Raw genomic sequence first — 21,433 nt, 5'->3', positions numbered from 1 at the left:
AGTCATTAGTGTCCCCTCATCTCCCCTGTGTCACAGTCGTTAGTGTCCCCTCATCTCCCCTGTGTCACAGTCATTAGTGTCCCCTCATCTCCCCCTGTGTCACAGTCATTAGTGTCCCCTCATCTCCCCCGTGTCACAGTCATTAGTGTCCCCTCATCTCCCCCTGTGTCAGTCATTAGTGTCCCCTCATCTCCTCCTGTGTCACAGTCATTAGTGTCCCCTCATCTCCCCCTGTGTCACAGTCAATAGTGTCCCCTCATCTCCCCCTGTGTCACAGTCATTAGTGTCCCCTCATCTCTATGTGTCACAGTCATTAGTGTCCCCTCATCTCCTCCTGTGTCACAGTCATTAGTGTCCACTCATCTCCCCCTGTGTCACAGTCATTAGTGTCCCCTCATCTCCCCCTGTGTCACAGTCATTAGTGTCCCCTCATCTCCTCCTGTGTCACAGTCATTAGTGTCCCCTCATCTCCCCCTGTGTCACAGTCATTAGTGTCCCCTCATCTCCTCCTGTGTCACAGTCATTAGTGTCCCCTCATCTCCCCCTGTGTCACAGTCATTAGTGTCCCCTCATCTCCCCCTGTGTCACAGTCATTAGTGTCCCCTCATCTCCTCCTGTGTCACAGTCATTAGTGTCCCCTCATCTCCCCCTGTGTCACAGTCATTAGTGTCCCCTCATCTCCTCCTGTGTCACAGTCATTAGTGTCCCCTCATCTCCCCCTGTGTCACAGTCATTAGTGTCCCATCATCTCCTCCTGTGTCACAGTCATTAGTGTCCCCTCATCTCTATGTGTCACAGTCATTAGTGTCCCCTCATCTCCTCCTGTGTCACAGTCATTAGTGTCCCCTCATCTCCCCCTGTGTCACAGTCATTAGTGTCCCCTCATCTCCTCCTGTGTCACAGTCATTAGTGTCCCCCCATCTCCCCCTGTGTCACAGTCATTAGTGTCCCCTCATCATCTCCTCCTGTGTCACAGTCATTAGTGTCCCCTCATCATCTCCCCCTCTGTCACAGTCATTAGTGTCCCCTCATCATCTCCTCCTGTGTCACAGTCATTAGTGTCCCCTCATCATCTCCCCCTGTGTCACAGTCATTAGTGTCCCCTCATCTCCCCCTGTGTCACAGTCATTAGTGTCCCCTCATCTCCCCCTGTGTCACAGTCATTAGTGTCCCCTCATCTCTATGTGTCACAGTCATTAGTGTCCCCTCATCTCCCCTGTGTCACAGTCATTAGTGTCCCCTCATCTCCTCCTGTGTCACAGTCATTAGTGTCCCCCCATCTCCCCCTGTGTCACAGTCATTAGTGTCCCCTCATCTCCCCCTGTGTCACAGTCATTAGTGTCCCCTCATCTCCCCCGTGTCACAGTCATTAGTGTCCCCTCATCTCCCCGTGTCACAGTCATTAGTGTCCCCTCATCTCCCCCTGTGTCAGTCATTAGTGTCCCCTCATCTCCTCCTGTGTCACAGTCATTAGTGTCCCCTCATCTCCCCCTGTGTCACAGTCATTAGTGTCCCCTCATCTCCCCCTGTATCACAGTCATTAGTGTCCCCTCATCTCTATGTGTCACAGTCATTAGTGTCCCCTCATCTCCTCCTGTGTCACAGTCATTAGTGTCCCCTCATCTCCCCCTGTGTCACAGTCATTAGTGTCCCCTCATCTCCCCCTGTGTCACAGTCATTAGTGTCCCCTCATCTCCTCCTGTGTCACAGTCATTAGTGTCCCCTCATCTCCCCCTGTGTCACAGTCATTAGTGTCCCCTCATCTCCTCCTGTGTCACAGTCATTAGTGTCCCCTCATCTCCCCCTGTGTCACAGTCATTAGTGTCCCATCATCTCCTCCTGTGTCACAGTCATTAGTGTCCCCTCATCTCTATGTGTCACAGTCATTAGTGTCCCCTGATCTCCCCCTGTGTCACAGTCATTAGTGTCCCCTCATCTCCCCTGTGTCACAGTCATTAGTGTCCCCTCATCTCCCCCTGTGTCACAGTCATTAGTGTCCCCTCATCTCCCCCTGTGTCACAGTCATTATTGTCCCCTCATCTCCCCCTGTGTCACAGTCATTAGTGTCCCCTCAGCTCCCCTGTGTCACAGTCATTAGTGTCCCCTCATATCCCCCTGTGTCACAGTCATTAGTGTCCCCTCATCTCCCCTGTGTCACAGTCATTAGTGTCCCCTCATCTCCCCTGTGTCACAGTCGTTAGTGTCCCCTCATCTCCCCTGTGTCACAGTCATTAGTGTCCCCTCATCTCCCCCTGTGTCACAGTCATTAGTGTCCCCTCATCTCCCCCGTGTCACAGTCATTAGTGTCCCCTCATCTCCCCGTGTCACAGTCATTAGTGTCCCCTCATCTCCCCCTGTGTCAGTCATTAGTGTCCCCTCATCTCCTCCTGTGTCACAGTCATTAGTGTCCCCTCATCTCCCCCTGTGTCACAGTCAACAGTGTCCCCTCATCTCCCCCTGTGTCACAGTCATTAGTGTCCCCTCATCTCTATGTGTCACAGTCATTAGTGTCCCCTCATCTCCTCCTGTGTCACAGTCATTAGTGTCCCCTCATCTCCCCCTGTGTCACAGTCATTAGTGTCCCCTCATCTCCCCCTGTGTCACAGTCATTAGTGTCCCCTCATCTCCTCCTGTGTCACAGTCATTAGTGTCCCCTCATCTCCCCCTGTGTCACAGTCATTAGTGTCCCCTCATCTCCTCCTGTGTCACAGTCATTAGTGTCCCCTCATCTCCCCCTGTGTCACAGTCATTAGTGTCCCATCATCTCCTCCTGTGTCACAGTCATTAGTGTCCCCTCATCTCTATGTGTCACAGTCATTAGTGTCCCCTCATCTCCTCCTGTGTCACAGTCATTAGTGTCCCCTCATCTCCCCCTGTGTCACAGTCATTAGTGTCCCCTCATCTCCTCCTGTGTCACAGTCATTAGTGTCCCCCCATCTCCCCCTGTGTCACAGTCATTAGTGTCCCCTCATCATCTCCTCCTGTGTCACAGTCATTAGTGTCCCCTCATCATCTCCCCCTCTGTCACAGTCATTAGTGTCCCCTCATCATCTCCCCCTCTGTCACAGTCATTAGTGTCCCCTCATCATCTCCTCCTGTGTCACAGTCATTAGTGTCCCCTCATCATCTCCCCCTGTGTCACAGTCATTAGTGTCCCCTCATCTCCCCCTGTGTCACAGTCATTAGTGTCCCCTCATCTCCCCCTGTGTCACAGTCATTAGTGTCCCCTCATCTCTATGTGTCACAGTCATTAGTGTCCCCTCATCTCCTCCTGTGTCACAGTCATTAGTGTCCCCTCATCTCCCCCTGTGTCACAGTAATTAGTGTCCCCTCATCTCCTCCTGTGTCACAGTCATTAGTGTCCCCTCATCTCTATGTGTCACAGTCATTAGTGTCCCCTCATCTCCCCTGTGTCACAGTCATTAGTGTCCCCTCATCTCCTCCTGTGTCACAGTCATTAGTGTCCCCCCATCTCCCCCTGTGTCACAGTCATTAGTGTCCCCTCATCTCCCCCTGTGTCACAGTCATTAGTGTCCCCTCATCTCCCCCGTGTCACAGTCATTAGTGTCCCCTCATCTCCCCGTGTCACAGTCATTAGTGTCCCCTCATCTCCCCCTGTGTCACAGTCAACAGTGTCCCCTCATCTCCCCCTGTGTCACAGTCATTAGTGTCCCCTCATCTCTATGTGTCACAGTCATTAGTGTCCCCTCATCTCCTCCTGTGTCACAGTCATTAGTGTCCCCTCATCTCCTGTGTCACAGTCATTAGTGTCCCCTCATCTCCCCCTGTGTCACAGTCATTAGTGTCCCCTCATCTCCCCCTGTGTCACAGTCATTAGTGTCCCCTCATCTCCTCCTGTGTCACAGTCATTAGTGTCCCCTCATCTCCCCCTGTGTCACAGTCATTAGTGTCCCCTCATCTCCTCCTGTGTCACAGTCATTAGTGTCCCCTCATCTCCCCCTGTGTCACAGTCATTAGTGTCCCATCATCTCCTCCTGTGTCACAGTCATTAGTGTCCCCTCATCTCTATGTGTCACAGTCATTAGTGTCCCCTCATCTCCTCCTGTGTCACAGTCATTAGTGTCCCCTCATCTCCCCCTGTGTCACAGTCATTAGTGTCCCCTCATCTCCTCCTGTGTCACAGTCATTAGTGTCCCCCCATCTCCCCCTGTGTCACAGTCATTAGTGTCCCCTCATCATCTCCTCCTGTGTCACAGTCATTAGTGTCCCCTCATCATCTCCCCCTCTGTCACAGTCATTAGTGTCCCCTCATCATCTCCCCCTCTGTCACAGTCATTAGTGTCCCCTCATCATCTCCTCCTGTGTCACAGTCATTAGTGTCCCCTCATCATCTCCCCCTGTGTCACAGTCATTAGTGTCCCCTCATCTCCCCCTGTGTCACAGTCATTAGTGTCCCCTCATCTCCCCCTGTGTCACAGTCATTAGTGTCCCCTCATCTCTATGTGTCACAGTCATTAGTGTCCCCTCATCTCCTCCTGTGTCACAGTCATTAGTGTCCCCTCATCTCCCCCTGTGTCACAGTAATTAGTGTCCCCTCATCTCCTCCTGTGTCACAGTCATTAGTGTCCCCTCATCTCTATGTGTCACAGTCATTAGTGTCCCCTCATCTCCCCTGTGTCACAGTCATTAGTGTCCCCTCATCTCCTCCTGTGTCACAGTCATTAGTGTCCCCCCATCTCCCCCTGTGTCACAGTCATTAGTGTCCCCTCATCTCCCCCTGTGTCACAGTCATTAGTGTCCCCTCATCTCCCCCGTGTCACAGTCATTAGTGTCCCCTCATCTCCCCGTGTCACAGTCATTAGTGTCCCCTCATCTCCCCCTGTGTCAGTCATTAGTGTCCCCTCATCTCCTCCTGTGTCACAGTCATTAGTGTCCCCTCATCTCCCCCTGTGTCACAGTCATTAGTGTCCCCTCATCTCCCCCTGTGTCACAGTCATTAGTGTCCCATCATCTCCTCCTGTGTCACAGTCATTAGTGTCCCCTCATCTCTATGTGTCACAGTCATTAGTGTCCCCTCATCTCCCCCTGTGTCACAGTCATTAGTGTCCCCTCATCTCCCCTGTGTCACAGTCATTAGTGTCCCCTCATCTCCTCCTGTGTCACAGTCATTAGTGTCCCCCCATCTCCCCCTGTGTCACAGTCATTAGTGTCCCCTCATCATCTCCTCCTGTGTCACAGTCATTAGTGTCCCCTCATCTCCCCCTGTGTCACAGTCATTAGTGTCCCCTCATCTCCCCCTGTGTCACAGTCATTAGTGTCCCCTCATCTCCTCCTGTGTCACAGTCATTAGTGTCCCCTCATCTCCCCCTGTGTCACAGTCATTAGTGTCCCCTCATCTCCTCCTGTGTCACAGTCATTAGTGTCCCCCCCATCTCCCCCTGTGTCACAGTCATTAGTGTCCCCTCATCATCTCCTCCTGTGTCACAGTCATTAGTGTCCCCTCATTTCCCCTGTGTCACAGTCATTAGTGTCCCTTCATCTCCCCCTGTGTCACAGTCATTAGTGTCCCCTCATCTCCCCCTGTGTCACAGTCATTAGTGTCCCCTCATCTCCCCCTGTGTCACAGTCATTAGTGTCCCCTCATCTCCCCCTGTGTCACAGTCATTAGTGTCCCCTCAGCTCCCCTGTGTCACAGTCATTAGTGTCCCCTCATCTCCCCCTGTGTCACAGTCATTAGTGTCCCCTCATCTCCCCTGTGTCACAGTCAGTAGTGTCCCCTCATCTCCCCTGTGTCACAGTCATTAGTGTCCCCTCATCTCCCCTGTGTCACAGTCATTAGTGTCCCCTCATCTCCCCCTGTGTCACAGTCATTAGTGTCCCCTCATCTCCCCTGTGTCACAGTCATTAGTGTCCCCTCATCTCCCCTGTGTCACAGTCATTAGTGTCCCCTCATCTCCCCCTGTGTCACAGTCATTAGTGTCCCCTCATCTCCTCCTGTGTCACAGTCATTAGTGTCCCCTCATCTCCTGTGTCACAGTCATTAGTGTCCCCTCATCTCCTCCTGTGTCACAGTCATTAGTGTCCCCTCATCTCCCCCTGTGTCACAGTCATTAGTGTCCCCTCATCATCTCCCCGTGTGTCACAGTCATTAGTGTCCCCTCATCTCCTCCTGTGTCACAGTCATTAGGGTCCCCTCATCTCCTCCTGTGTCACAGTCATTAGTGTCCCCTCATCTCCTGTGTCACAGTCATTAGTGTCCCCTCATCTCCCCCTGTGTCACAGTCATTAGTGTCCCCTCATCTCCCCTGTGTCACAGTCATTAGTGTCCCCTCATCTCCCCCTGTGTCACAGTCATTAGTGTCCCCTCATCTCCCCCTGTGTCACAGTCATTAGTGTCCCCTCATCTCTATGTGTCACAGTCATTAGTGTCCCCTCATCTCCTCCTGTGTCACAGTCATTAGTGTCCCCTCATCTCCCCCTGTGTCACAGTCATTAGTGTCCCCTCATCTCCTCCTGTGTCACAGTCATTAGTGTCCCCCCATCTTCCCCTGTGTCACAGTCATTAGTGTCCCCTCATCATCTCCCCCTCTGTCACAGTCATTAGTGTCCCCTCATCATCTCCTCCTGTGTCACAGTCATTAGTGTCCCCTCATCATCTCCCCCTGTGTCACAGTCATTAGTGTCCCCTCATCTCCTCCTGTGTCACAGTCATTAGTGTCCCCTCATCTCCTGTGTCACAGTCATTAGTGTCCCCTCATCTCCTCCTGTGTCACAGTCGTTAGTGTCCCCTCATCTCCCCTGTGTCACAGTCATTAGTGTCCCCTCATCTCCTCCTGTGTCACAGTCATTAGTGTCCCCTCATCTCCTGTGTCACAGTCATTAGTGTCCCCTCATCTCCTCCTGTGTCACAGTCATTAGTGTCCCCTCATCTCCTCCTGTGTCACAGTCGTTAGTGTCCCCTCATCTCCCCTGTGTCACAGTCATTAGTGTCCCCTCATCTCCTCCTGTGTCACAGTCATTAGTGTCCCCTCATCTCCTGTGTCACAGTCATTAGTGTCCCCTCATCTCCCCCTGTGTCACAGTCATTAGTGTCCCCTCATCTCCCCTGTGTCACAGTCATTAGTGTCCCCTCATCTCCCCCTGTGTCACAGTCATTAGTGTCCCCTCATCTCCCCCTGTGTCACAGTCATTAGTGTCCCCTCATCTCTATGTGTCACAGTCATTAGTGTCCCCTCATCTCCTCCTGTGTCACAGTCATTAGTGTCCCCTCATCTCCCCCTGTGTCACAGTAATTAGTGTCCCCTCATCTCCTCCTGTGTCACAGTCATTAGTGTCCCCTCATCTCTATGTGTCACAGTCATTAGTGTCCCCTCATCTCCCCTGTGTCACAGTCATTAGTGTCCCCTCATCTCCTCCTGTGTCACAGTCATTAGTGTCCCCCCATCTCCCCCTGTGTCACAGTCATTAGTGTCCCCTCATCTCCCCCTGTGTCACAGTCATTAGTGTCCCCTCATCTCCCCCTGTGTCACAGTCATTAGTGTCCCCTCATCTCCCCCTGTGCCACAGTCATTATTGTCCCCTCATCTCCCCCGTGTCACAGTCATTAGTGTCCCCTCATCTCCCCCGTGTCACAGTCATTAGTGTCCCCTCATCTCCCCGTGTCACAGTCATTAGTGTCCCCTCATCTCCCCCTGTGTCAGTCATTAGTGTCCCCTCATCTCCTCCTGTGTCACAGTCATTAGTGTCCCCTCATCTCCCCCTGTGTCACAGTCATTAGTGTCCCCTCATCTCCCCCTGTGTCACAGTCATTAGTGTCCCCTCATCTCTATGTGTCACAGTCATTAGTGTCCCCTCATCTCCTCCTGTGTCACAGTCATTAGTGTCCCCTCATCTCCCCCTGTGTCACAGTCATTAGTGTCCCCTCATCTCCCCCTGTGTCACAGTCATTAGTGTCCCCTCATCTCCTCCTGTGTCACAGTCATTAGTGTCCCCTCATCTCTATGTGTCACAGTCATTAGTGTCCCCTCATCTCCCCCTGTGTCACAGTCATTAGTGTCCCCTCATCTCCCCTGTGTCACAGTCATTAGTGTCCCCTCATCTCCTCCTGTGTCACAGTCATTAGTGTCCCCTCATCTCCCCCTGTGTCACAGTCATTAGTGTCCCCTCATCATCTCCCCCTGTGTCACAGTCATTAGTGTCCCCTCATCTCCTCCTGTGTCACAGTCATTAGTGTCCCCTCATCTCCTCCTGTGTCACAGTCATTAGTGTCCCCTCATCTCCTGTGTCACAGTCATTAGTGTCCCCTCATCTCCCCCTGTGTCACAGTCATTAGTGTCCCCTCATCTCCCCTGTGTCACAGTCATTAGTGTCCCCTCATCTCCCCCTGTGTCACAGTCATTAGTGTCCCCTCATCTCCCCCTGTGTCACAGTCATTAGTGTCCCCTCATCTCTATGTGTCACAGTCATTAGTGTCCCCTCATCTCCTCCTGTGTCACAGTCATTAGTGTCCCCTCATCTCCCCCTGTGTCACAGTCATTAGTGTCCCCTCATCTCCTCCTGTGTCACAGTCATTAGTGTCCCCCCATCTCCCCCTGTGTCACAGTCATTAGTGTCCCCTCATCATCTCCTCCTGTGTCACAGTCATTAGTGTCCCCTCATCATCACCCCCTGTGTCACAGTCATTAGTGTCCCCTCATCATCTCCTCCTGTGTCACAGTCATTAGTGTCCCCTCATCATCTCCCCCTGTGTCACAGTCATTAGTGTCCCCTCATCTCCTCCTGTGTCACAGTCATTAGTGTCCCCTCATCTCCTGTGTCACAGTCATTAGTGTCCCCTCATCTCCCCCTGTGTCACAGTCATTAGTGTCCCCTCATCATCTCCCCCTGTGTCACAGTCATTAGTGTCCCCTCATCTCCTCCTGTGTCACAGTCATTAGTGTCCCCTCATCTCCTCCTGTGTCACAGTCATTAGTGTCCCCTCATCTCCTCCTGTGTCACAGTCATTAGTGTCCCCTCATCTCCCCTGTGTCACAGTCATTAGTGTCCCCTCATCTCCCCCTGTGTCACAGTCATTAGTGTCCCCTCATCTCCTCCTGTGTCACAGTCATTAGTGTCCCCTCATCTCCTGTGTCACAGTCATTAGTGTCCCCTCATCTCCTCCTGTGTCACAGTCATTATTGTCCCCTCATCTCCCCCTGTGTCACAGTCATTAGTGTCCCCTCATCATCTCCCCCTGTGTCACAGTCATTAGTGTCCCCTCATCTCCTCCTGTGTCACAGTCATTAGGGTCCCCTCATCTCCTCCTGTGTCACAGTCATTAGTGTCCCCTCATCTCCTGTGTCACAGTCATTAGTGTCCCCTCATCTCCCCCTGTGTCACAGTCATTAGTGTCCCCTCATCTCCCCTGTGTCACAGTCATTAGTGTCCCCTCATCTCCCCCTGTGTCACAGTCATTAGTGTCCCCTCATCTCCCCCTGTGTCACAGTCATTAGTGTCCCCTCATCTCTATGTGTCACAGTCATTAGTGTCCCCTCATCTCCTCCTGTGTCACAGTCATTAGTGTCCCCTCATCTCCCCCTGTGTCACAGTCATTAGTGTCCCCTCATCTCCTCCTGTGTCACAGTCATTAGTGTCCCCCCATCTTCCCCTGTGTCACAGTCATTAGTGTCCCCTCATCATCTCCTCCTGTGTCACAGTCATTAGTGTCCCCTCATCATCTCCCCCTCTGTCACAGTCATTAGTGTCCCCTCATCATCTCCTCCTGTGTCACAGTCATTAGTGTCCCCTCATCATCTCCCCCTGTGTCACAGTCATTAGTGTCCCCTCATCTCCTCCTGTGTCACAGTCATTAGTGTCCCCTCATCTCCTGTGTCACAGTCATTAGTGTCCCCTCATCTCCTCCTGTGTCACAGTCGTTAGTGTCCCCTCATCTCCCCTGTGTCACAGTCATTAGTGTCCCCTCATCTCCTCCTGTGTCACAGTCATTAGTGTCCCCTCATCTCCTGTGTCACAGTCATTAGTGTCCCCTCATCTCCTCCTGTGTCACAGTCATTAGTGTCCCCTCATCTCCTCCTGTGTCACAGTCGTTAGTGTCCCCTCATCTCCCCTGTGTCACAGTCATTAGTGTCCCCTCATCTCCTCCTGTGTCACAGTCATTAGTGTCCCCTCATCTCCTGTGTCACAGTCATTAGTGTCCCCTCATCTCCCCCTGTGTCACAGTCATTAGTGTCCCCTCATCTCCCCTGTGTCACAGTCATTAGTGTCCCCTCATCTCCCCCTGTGTCACAGTCATTAGTGTCCCCTCATCTCCCCCTGTGTCACAGTCATTAGTGTCCCCTCATCTCCCCCTGTGTCACAGTCATTAGTGTCCCCTCATCTCTATGTGTCACAGTCATTAGTGTCCCCTCATCTCCTCCTGTGTCACAGTCATTAGTGTCCCCTCATCTCCCCCTGTGTCACAGTAATTAGTGTCCCCTCATCTCCTCCTGTGTCACAGTCATTAGTGTCCCCTCATCTCTATGTGTCACAGTCATTAGTGTCCCCTCATCTCCCCTGTGTCACAGTCATTAGTGTCCCCCCATCTCCCCCTGTGTCACAGTCATTAGTGTCCCCTCATCTCCCCCTGTGTCACAGTCATTAGTGTCCCCTCATCTCCCCCTGTGTCACAGTCATTAGTGTCCCCTCATCTCCCCCTGTGCCACAGTCATTATTGTCCCCTCATCTCCCCCGTGTCACAGTCATTAGTGTCCCCTCATCTCCCCCGTGTCACAGTCATTAGTGTCCCCTCATCTCCCCCTGTGTCAGTCATTAGTGTCCCCTCATCTCCTCCTGTGTCACAGTCATTAGTGTCCCCTCATCTCCCCGTGTCACAGTCATTAGTGTCCCCTCATCTCCCCCTGTGTCAGTCATTAGTGTCCCCTCATCTCCTCCTGTGTCACAGTCATTAGTGTCCCCTCATCTCCCCCTGTGTCACAGTCATTAGTGTCCCCTCATCTCCCCCTGTGTCACAGTCATTAGTGTCCCCTCATCTCTATGTGTCACAGTCATTAGTGTCCCCTCATCTCCTCCTGTGTCACAGTCATTAGTGTCCCCTCATCTCCCCCTGTGTCACAGTCATTAGTGTCCCCTCATCTCCCCCTGTGTCACAGTCATTAGTGTCCCCTCATCTCCTCCTGTGTCACAGTCATTAGTGTCCCCTCATCTCCCCCTGTGTCACAGTCATTAGTGTCCCCTCATCTCCTCCTGTGTCACAGTCATTAGTGTCCCCTCATCTCCCCCTGTGTCACAGTCATTAGTGTCCCCTCATCTCCCCCTGTGTCACAGTCATTAGTGTCCCCTCATCTCTATGTGTCACAGTCATTAGTGTCCCCTCATCTCCTCCTGTGTCACAGTCATTAGTGTCCCCTCATCTCCCCCTGTGTCACAGTCATTAGTGTCCCCTCATCTCCCCCTGTGTCACAGTCATTAGTGTCCCCTCATCTCCTCCTGTGTCACAGTCATCAGTGTCCCCCCATCTCCCCCTGTGTCACAGTCATTAGTGTCCCCTCATCATCTCCTCCTGTGTCACAGTCATTAGTGTCCCCTCATCTCCCCCTGTGTCACAGTCATTAGTGTCCCCTCATCTCCCCCTGTGTCACAGTCATTAGTGTCCCCTCATCTCCTCCTGTGTCACAGTCATTAGTGTCCCCCCCATCTCCCCCTGTGTCACAGTCATTAGTGTCCCCTCATCATCTCCTCCTGTGTCACAGTCATTAGTGTCCCCTCATTTCCCGTGTCACAGTCATTAGTGTCCCTTCATCTCCCCCTGTGTCACAGTCATTAGTGTCCCCTCATCTCCCCCTGTGTCACAGTCATTAGTGTCCCCTCATCTCCTCCTGTGTCACAGTCATTAGTGTCCCCTCATCTCCCCCTGTGTCACAGTCATTAGTGTCCCCTCAGCTCCCCTGTGTCACAGTCATTAGTGTCCCCTCATCTCCCCCTGTGTCACAGTCATTAGTGTCCCCTCATCTCCCCTGTGTCACAGTCAGTAGTGTCCCCTCATCTCCCCTGTGTCACAGTCATTAGTGTCCCCTCATCTCCCCTGTGTCACAGTCATTAGTGTCCCCTCATCTCCCCCTGTGTCACAGTCATTAGTGTCCCCTCATCTCCCCTGTGTCACAGTCATTAGTGTCCCCTCATCTCCCCTGTGTCACAGTCATTAGTGTCCCCTCATCTCCCCCTGTGTCACAGTCATTAGTGTCCCCTCATCTCCCCCTGTGTCACAGTCATTAGTGTCCCCTCATCTCCTCCTGTGTCACAGTCATTAGTGTCCCCTCATCTCCCCCTGTGTCACAGTCATTAGTGTCCCCTCATCATCTCCCCCTGTGTCACAGTCATTAGTGTCCCCTCATCTCCTCCTGTGTCACAGTCATTAGTGTCCCCTCATCTCCTCCTGTGTCACAGTCATTAGTGTCCCCTCATCTCCTGTGTCACAGTCATTAGTGTCCCCTCATCTCCCCCTGTGTCACAGTCATTAGTGTCCCCTCATCTCCCCTGTGTCACAGTCATTAGTGTCCCCTCATCTCCCCCTGTGTCACAGTCATTAGTGTCCCCTCATCTCCCCCTGTGTCACAGTCATTAGTGTCCCCTCATCTCTATGTGTCACAGTCATTAGTGTCCCCTCATCTCCTCCTGTGTCACAGTCATTAGTGTCCCCTCATCTCCCCCTGTGTCACAGTCATTAGTGTCCCCTCATCTCCTCCTGTGTCACAGTCATTAGTGTCCCCCCATCTCCCCCTGTGTCACAGTCATTAGTGTCCCCTCATCATCTCCTCCTGTGTCACAGTCATTAGTGTCCCCTCATCATCACCCCCTGTGTCACAGTCATTAGTGTCCCCTCATCATCTCCTCCTGTGTCACAGTCATTAGTGTCCCCTCATCATCTCCCCCTGTGTCACAGTCATTAGTGTCCCCTCATCTCCTCCTGTGTCACAGTCATTAGTGTCCCCTCATCTCCTGTGTCACAGTCATTAGTGTCCCCTCATCTCCCCCTGTGTCACAGTCATTAGTGTCCCCTCATCATCTCCCCCTGTGTCACAGTCATTAGTGTCCCCTCATCTCCTCCTGTGTCACAGTCATTAGTGTCCCCTCATCTCCTCCTGTGTCACAGTCATTAGTGTCCCCTCATCTCCTGTGTCACAGTCATTAGTGTCCCCTCATCTCCCCCTGTGTCACAGTCTTTAGTGTCCCCTCATCTCCCCCTGTGTCACAGTCATTAGTGTCCCCTCATCTCCCCCTGTGTCACAGTCATTATTGTCCCCTCATCTCCCCCTGTGTCACAGTCATTAGTGTCCCCTCATCTCCCCCTGTGTCACAGTCATTAGTGTCCCCTCATCTCCTCCTGTGTCACAGTCATTAGTGTCCCCTCATCTCCCCCTGTGTCACAGTCATTAGTGTCCCCCCATCTCCCCCTGTGTCACAGTCATTAGTGTCCCCTCATCATCTCCTCCTGTGTCACAGTCATTAGTGTCCCCTCATCTCCCCTGTGTCATGGTCATTAGTGTCCCCTCATCTCCCCTGTGTCACAGTCATTAGTGTCCCCTCATCTCCCCCTGTGTCACAGTCATTAGTGTCCCCTCATCTCCCCCTGTGTCACAGTCATTAGTGTCCCCTCATCTCCCCCTGTGTCACAGTCATTAGTGTCCCCTCATCTCCTCCTGTGTCACAGTCATTAGTGTCCCCTCATCTCCTCCTGTGTCACAGTCATTAGTGTCCCCTCATCTCCCCTGTGTCACAGTCATTAGTGTCCCCTCATCATGTCCTCCTGTGTCACAGTCATTAGTGTCCCCTCATCTCCCCTGTGTCACAGTCATTAGTGTCCCCTCATCATCTCCTCCTGTGTCACAGTCATTAGTACATATATCACAACTTTTGAAGAACCGAAAGAGGGATAAAATGTGCGGCGCGCGTAGCAAATTTAGCCCCGCCCACTTTGTGTTGACTCCGCCCACTCGTTAATTTTTCAGGTGCCCCCACACAGTATAATCCTCCTACAATCACCCGTAAATTATATGTCCCCCCTCTATCTCTCCCCCAGTTTCATATACACCCTTCATCTGCCCAAGATTCATGTCCCCTCCATCTCTGTCCCCAGTTTCATGTCCTCTCCATCTCTTCCCCCAGATTCATGTCTCCTCCCTCTCTGCCCCCAGATTCATGTCCCCCCACCTCTGCTCCCAGATTCATGTCCCCCACCTCTGCCCCCAGATTCATGTCCCCCCACCTCTGCCCCCAGATTCATGTCCCTTCCATCTCTGCCCCCAGATTCATGTCTCCACATCTCTGCCCTCAGATTCATGTCCTCTCTATCTCCGCCCCCAGATTCATGTCCCTCCATCTCTGCCCCCAGATTCATGTCCTCTCCATCTCTGCCCCCAGATTCATGTCCCCCCATCTCTGCCCCCAGATTCATGTCCCCCATCTCTCCCCAGATTCATGTCCCTCCATCTCTGCCCCCAGATTCATGTCCCCACATCTCTGCCCCAGATTCATGTCCCTCCATCTCTGCCCCAGATTCATGTCCCTCCACATCTGCCCCCAGATTCATGTCCCCCCACCTCTGCCCCCAGATTCATGTCCCCTCCATCTCTGCCCCCAGATTCATGTCCCCCCATCTCTGCCCCCAGATTCATGTCCCCCCACCTCTGCCCCCAGATTCATGTCCCCCCATCTCTGCACTCACATTCATTTCCCTCCATCTCTGACCCCAGATTCATGTCCCCCCACCTCTGCCCCCAGATTCATGTCCCCCCACCTCTGCCCCCAGATTCATGTCCCCTCCATCTCTGCCCCCAGATTCATGTCCCTCCATCTCTGCCCCCAGATTCATGTCTCCACATCTCTGCCCCCAGATTCATGTCCCCCCATCTCTGCACCCAGATTCATTTCCCTCCATCTCTGCCCCCAGATTCATGTCCCTCCACATCTGCCCCCAGATTCATGTCCCCCCACCTCGGCCCCCAGATTCATGTCCCCTCCATCTCTGCCCCCAGATTCATGTCCCCCTCCATCTCTGCCCCCAGATTAATGTCCCTCCATCTCTGCCCCCAGATTCATGTGTCCACATCTCTGCCCCCAGATTCATGTCCTCTCTATCTCCGCCCCCAGATTCATGTCCCTCCATCTCTGCCCCCAGATTCATGTCCCCTCCATCTCTGCCCCCAGATTCATGTCCCCTCATCTCTGCCCCCAGATTCATGTCCCCCCATCTCTGCACTCACATTCATTTCCCTCCATCTCTGACCCCAGATTCATGTCCCCCCACCTCTGCCCCCAGATTCATGTCCCCCCACCTCTGCCCCCAGATTCATGTCCCCCCACCTCTGCCCCCAGATTCATGTCCCCTCCATCTCTGCCCCCAGATTCATGTCCCCCCATCTCTGCCCCCAGATTCATGTCCCCCCATCTCTGCACTCACATTCATTTCCCTCCATCTCTGACCCCAGATTCATGTCCCCCCACCTCTGCCCCCAGATTCATGTCCCCCCACCTCTGCCCCCAGATTCATGTCCCCTCCATCTCTGCCCCCAGATTCATGTCCCTCCATCTCTGCCCCCAGATTCATGTCTCCACATCTCTGCCCCCAGATTCATGTCCCCCCATCTCTGCACCCAGATTCATTTCCCTCCATCTCTGCCCCCAGATTCATGTCCCTCCACATCTGCCCCCAGATTCATGTCCCCCCACCTCGGCCCCCAGATTCATGTCCCCTCCATCTCTGCCCCCAGATTCATGTCCCCCTCCATCTCTGCCCCCAGATTAATGTCCCTCCATCTCTGCCCCCAGATTCATGTGTCCACATCTCTGCCCCCAGATTCATGTCCTCTCTATCTCCGCCCCCAGATTCATGTCCCTCCATCTCTGCCCCCAGATTCATGTCCCCCCATCTCTGCCCCAGATTCATGTCCCCCATCTCTGCCCCCAGATTCATGTTCCCACATCTCTGCCCCAGATTCATGTCCCTCCATCTCTGCCCCCAGATTCATGTCCTCTCCATCTCTGCCCCCAGATTCATGTCCCTCCATCTCTGCCTCCAGATTCATGTCCCCCATCTCTGCCCCCAGATTCATGTCCCCCCATCTCTGCACCCAGATTCATGTCCCCTCCATCTCTGCCCCCAGATTCATGTCCCTCCATCTCTGCCCCCAGATTCATGTCCTCTCCATCTCTGCCCCCAGATTCATGTCCCCTCCATCTCTGCCCCCAGATTCATGTCCCTCCATCTGTGCCCCCAGATTCATGTCCTCTCCATCTCTGCCCCCAGATTCATGTCCCCCATCTCTGCCCCCAGATTCATGTTCCCACATCTCTGCCCCAGATTCATGTCCCTCCATCTCTGCCCCCAGATTCATGTCCTCTCCATCTCTGCCCCCAGATTCATGTCCCTCCATCTCTGCCTCCAGATTCATGTCCCCCATCTCTGCCCCCAGATTCATGTCCCCCCATCTCTGCACCCAGATTCATGTCCCCTCCATCTCTGCCCCCAGATTCATGTCCCTCCATCTCTGCCCCCAGATTCATGTCCTCTCCATCTCTGCCCCCAGATTCATGTCCCCTCCATCTCTGCCCCCAGATTCATGTCCCTCCATCTCTGCCCCCAGATTCATGTCCTCTCCATCTCTGCCCCCAGATTCATGTCCCCCCATCTCTGCACCCAGATTCATTTCCCTCCATCTCTGCCCCTAGATTCATGTCCCTCCACATCTGCCCCCAGATTCATGTCCCCCCACCTCTGCCCCCAGATTCATGTCCCCTCCATCTCTGCCCCCAGATTCATGTCCTCTCCATCTCTGCCCCCAGATTCATGTCCTCTCCATCTCTGCCCCCAGATTCATATCCCCCTCCATCTCTGCCCCCAGATTAATGTCCCTCCATCTCTGCCCCCAGATTCATGTCCTCTCCATCTCTGCCCCCAGATTCATGTCCTCTCCATCTCTGCCCCCAGATTCATGTCCTCTCCATCTCTGCCCCCAGATTCATGTCCTCTCCATCTCTGCCCCCAGATTCATGTCCTCTCCATCTCTGCCCCCAGATTCATGTCCTCTCCATCTCTGCCCCCAGATTCATGTCCTCTCCATCTCTGCCCCCAGATTAATGTCCCTCCATCTCTGCCCCCAGATTCATGTCCTCTCCATCTCTGCCCCCAGATTCATGTCCTCTCCATCTCTGCCCCCAGATTCATGTCCCCCTCCATCTCTGCCCCCAGATTAATGTCCCTCCATCTCTGCCCCTAGATTCATGTCCCCCCACCTCTGCCCCCAGATTCATGTCCCCTCCATCTCTGCCCCCAGATTCATGTCCCTCCATCTCTTCCCCCAGATTCATGTCCCCTCCATCTCTGCCCCCAGATTCATGTCCTCTCCATCTCTGCCCCCAGATTCATGTCCTCTCCATCTCTGCCCCCAGATTCATGTCCTCTCCATCTCTGCCCCCAGATTCAGTCCTCTCCATCTCTGCCCCCAGATTCATGTCCCCCTCCATCTCTGCCCCCAGATTAATGTCCCTCCATCTCTGCCCCCAGTTTCATGTCCCCCCCCATCTCTGCCCCAAGATTCATGTCCTCTCCATCTCTGCCCCCAGTGTCATGCCGTCCCCTCCTTCATCTGCCCCAGTTTCACGTTCCACCTCAGTGTACACATTACACTTACCTTCTCCTTTGCTCCCTCGCCGCTCTCTGCGCGCCTCTCTCTCTCTCGCTGACACAGTTGTAGATGCGATGTGACATCATCACATCGCGTCTACATGCCAGTAGCCGGCGGCAGTGGCGAAGCGAGGAGCTGACCTGTGACCTCCCGCCAACCGGGACCGCGGACATGTCACCGGAATCGTGAATGTCCCGCGGAAATCGGGACGGTTGGGAGGTATGCTATTAGTGTCCCCTCATCTCCCCTGTGTCACAGTCATTAGTGTCCCCTCATTACCATGATATTTGTTATTTATGTCACTTTTGTAGATTTTGAGGAAAACAGCTTTGAAGTGTTATGCAAATGAGGCCTGTGGAGCACTGGGGGCGGGCCTTTAGCTTGGGAGCACTGGGGGCGGGCCTTTAGCTTGGGAGCACTGCTCTTGCTGGGTGATGTCATAGCAGTGGGAGGATCTAAGTAGAGCAGGCAGGAGATGGGAGGGGTCTGAGCAGTGGTCCCGCCCCCAGTGCACCAACTTTACAAATCTATAAAGGTGGTGCAGATAATAGAGGTATATTATATATCAGTGTAATGTGCTTTGTAACATGGAGGGGGGGGGGATAACAGGGAGCAATAGACTTTTCACTGTACAGCAGGGTTAGGACTGGCCACTAGGTGTCAGCAGTGACACATCCATTACATTGTTATAGGTGACCTGCAGGTTGTCAGGTGTCACCTTGTGCTGCAGGTTATCAGGTCAGGGCTCAGCTTCAGAGAGACTGGAGATGTGGTGGGGGCGGGGCATAGGCTACATATTTGTATATATATATATATATATATATATACATATATATATATATATATATATATATATATATATATATATATATTCTCTCTATTTATATTAGAAGCTCACACACTTCCATAAACAGCACTATCAGGGGGACAATCTGAACAGTGCCCTATAAACTAGCAAGGAGCCAGACACACTTCATGTAGTCAGAGCACTTACCTGCAATCACCACCAGGGGGCGCTCACTACATGCATACCTATGTACAGTATATAGAGAGAGCAATAGTAAAATAGATGCAGCTAGCGCCCCCTAATGGCGACTGCTAGCAATACATACAACTGGATTTCCGTAATGTGCTTGCACCTGACTGGGGGCAGAGGTGTAATAGTCTGCAGGTTATGTCACTTCATTGGGAAGAGTATTGCACCCAGCTCTTCATCCTTGAATTCTTGGATATCCCTCAGCCCCTTTACCCCGGACTATACAATCTGGCCCCGTGTCCTGCAGGCTCCTTCGATCCAATCTAAAACTTCGGCAGATGAAGGCATTGTGGACAGTTGTTTGTAGGATCAGGTTGGGACGTCTTCTCTTCTGTTCCAGCATGGCTGTGCCCCATTGCAGAAGGTCCATAAAGTCATGGTTGGGGCACAGCCCCGCACCGAGCCCTGACCTCAGCCCCATCCAACACCCAAGGGATGAGCTAGAAGGACGATGGTGAGCCGGGATCTCCCAATGTGTCCGATCTCACTAATGTTCTGGGTGAAGGGGCAAAAATTCCCACAGACCTCCATATTGTTGTATATGGGTGTGAACAAGGTGTCAGAAAAGCTCCTTGTGGACTCCAATGGATCGCCAAAAATTGTGCAACAAGTGAGCGGCCTGACTGGTAGCCATGTTGTCTCCCCAAAAAGCAGATCTGTGGGAGTCCCAGCTGTTGAAGGAGCAGAGAGCTTGGAGAACCTCAGGTCGGTGGTCCTACCTCGGAGGAGAGGACTGCCCCTGCTGAGGCTCCGAGGGAACAGGACTTGGATGAGGAGGTTAGAAGGAGGAGGATGAGGATGAGGCCATCTCCTGAAGTCCCTCACTGTATGATACCATGGATGAGGACAATAGGAGGTGGCAAGATACAAAACGAGGGGTGCAGATTCATAAAGAAGATGACACCAGCGTCCATCCTATTGGTCTCTCCAAGCAGTATAAAGCCCTCAAGGAAGGGGAGGCTGAGGGTAAGTGTCTGGAGGGGGCGGTGGGGCTTCTGTAGGGGATGTCGAGTCTCCTCAGAGGATATAAGTGGGCGAGACTGTCTCAGAGTCTGGAGATGAGGACCACGAGTCTGCTGAGGAGGGAGCCAAGAGGGGTGGGTGCACCTTATTGAAGGCTCCTGGTAGTACACGGGGGTGGGAGGCCATGTGGAGGCTCTGGTGTGGGGAGACCACTGTTACCCTTTTTGGGCCTTTTAGTTTGGGTTTCAGTGGGCTTGTGATGGACCTGAGCCCTGTGCACAAGGGTGAAAGACGGATCACCGGCCAAAAGAGAAAAGAAATAAATGGGTAATTGAGTTTTATATATATACAGAGGATTGCAAAAGTCTTCAGCCCCCTATAGTAATACTTTGTAGAGCCGCCTTTGGCTGCAGTTCCATCTATAAGTCTTTTGGACTCGGTCTCAGCTTTGCACATCTAGAGATGAGATTTCTGCTCCTTCTTCTTATTTGCAGCCACATTGGATGGAGACGTCTGATCGGTAATTTTCATGTCTTGCCACAGATGCTCAATGGGATTTGGCTCTGGCCTGTGTCTGGGCCGATCTAACACCGGAATATTCTGTGATGTAAACCAGTCACTGGGGCTCGGGCTGGAGGTTTAGGGTCATTGCTGGAATCTCCTTCCCAGTCTCAGGGCTTTTGCAGGCTCCAGTGTCAGGTTTTCTTCCAGGATTGTCCTGTATTTAGCTCCATCTTCCCATCACCTCTGAGCAGCCTCCCTGTCCCTGCTGCCCCCCCCCCCCCCCCCCCCCCAGAATGATGCTGCCCCCTATGTGTCACAGTGGGGATGCTGGGGTGTTTAGGGGGAGGGGCAGGGTTATTTTTCCGTCTCTCATAGCACATTGCATTTAGGCCATAAAGTTCCCCTTTGGTCTCATCTGACCAGAGCAGCTTCCTCTACATGTTTGCGGTGTCTCCTATATGTCTTGTGGCCATAAACTGCAGACGCCACTTATGTCTTTCTTACAAAAATGGTTTTCTTTTTGCCCCCTCCATATTTGTGGGGTGCACAGTGACCTCTAGTTGTTCTGTGGACAGATTCTCCAGCACCTGAGGATTTCTGCGGCTCCTCCACACTGACCATGGACCTCTGGTGGCTTCTCTGACCAGCGCTCTACTTGCTCGATCTGTTAGTTTAGGTGGACGGCCATGTCTTGGTAGGTTTGCAGTTGTAGAATACTTTCTCCATTTTTGGATGCTGGATTGTACAGGGCTCCTTGGGATACACAAAGCTTGGGATATGTTTTTATAGCTTAACCCTGCTTTACACTTCTCCACAACGTTATCTCTGAGCTGTCTGGTGAGTTCCTTGATGCTGTTTGTTCACTAGTGTACTCTAACAAACCACTGAGGCCTCCACAAAGCAGATTATACATATATATATATATATATATATATATATATATATATATATATATATATATATATAATGTATGTAGACAAACAGGGTTTTATAACCGATGAACAATCGAGAGGTGAAGTTCCTGCTATACGCCGATGACCTCCTACTCCTGGCCCCCACCGAGAAAGACCTCCAAGAAAGCCTGTCAGTGCTGGAAAAATTCAGCACCACATGGGCCCTACCCATCAACCAGAAGAAGACCAAAGTCATGGTATTCCAGAAGAAGGGCCACAATAAAGCCTCCACCACCCCACAATTCACACTGAACGGCTCCACACTGGAGAAAATCAACAGCTACACCTACCTGGGGCTGGAGCTCAGCCAATCAGGAAGCTTCAAAGCAGCAATAGAA

This window comes from Leptodactylus fuscus, chromosome 7, assembly GCF_031893055.1.
Source record: "Leptodactylus fuscus isolate aLepFus1 chromosome 7, aLepFus1.hap2, whole genome shotgun sequence".
NCBI lineage: Eukaryota > Metazoa > Chordata > Amphibia > Anura > Leptodactylidae > Leptodactylus > Leptodactylus fuscus.
This window is presented reverse-complemented; position numbering follows the sequence as displayed.